Genomic DNA, 1,028 nt, shown 5'->3' on the forward strand with positions numbered 1-1,028 from the left:
CTTGAAAACCCTACGGAGCCCACTTCTACTCTGAGGTCTCCTTGAGTCAGAATCGATTCAATGGCACACAACAGCAACATGGTAGCACTCTGTTCAGCTTTCTGAGAAACCATCAGACTGTATTCCACAAATGGCTGCACCACTTGACATTCCCCCAACGATGGATGCGGCTTCCAGTTTCCCCACAACTTTGCCAAGACTTAATGTTTTCCTGTTTTGTCTTTGTGTTTCCCATCGCCATTCCAAATGAGGATAAGATGGCATCACATTGTGGTTTTGATTTGCATCTCCGTAATGGCTAGTAATGTTGGACAACCAGATTTAATGCGTGCACACACACACACACACACACACTTCCCATAGTGTCAGGTTCTGAGGTGGACCTCATTAATATCCCTGTTTTTATTACCCAACGATTCATCTCCATTCACACGCCACGCCCTTCATCTCCCCCATCCCTGATGACCGCCACTCCCTTCTTCATTTCCTTCTGCTTAGACAGACACCCTCTCACTCTTCCAGTCCACAGCAAAGACTGTCTGATTTTTCCTTCACATGTAGATTCTACACCCCCTTTTCCTGCTAACACCTTGCTCTTATTCCAAAGCATATTCCAAAACTTCATGGATACCTGAGGTCACCTCGGCTTCTCGTGATACTCCCATGGTGCTCTCCAATTTCATTGCATTCCCACTTAGTTTTACATCCTTCAATCTCATGAGTATTCGTCCTGTGCTCCACCAACATCCCTACTGATACTCATATCACCCACTACCTTCCCCAAATCACCCTCTACCTCCCCCATATCATCCTCTACCTTTCCCAAATCACCCTCTACCTCCCTCAAATCACCCTCTACCTCCCCCAAATCACCCTTTACCTGCTCCATATCACCTTCTGCCTCCCCCATATCACCCTCTACCCCCATATTACCTTGTTGTTGTTGTTAGGTGCCATCGAGTTGGTACTAATTCATAGCGACCCTATGCACAACCGAACAAAACACTGCCCAGTCCTGGGCCAACCTC

The sequence above is a fragment of the Chrysochloris asiatica genome, unplaced genomic scaffold (assembly GCF_000296735.1).
Source record: "Chrysochloris asiatica unplaced genomic scaffold, ChrAsi1.0 scaffold00116, whole genome shotgun sequence".
NCBI lineage: Eukaryota > Metazoa > Chordata > Mammalia > Afrosoricida > Chrysochloridae > Chrysochloris > Chrysochloris asiatica.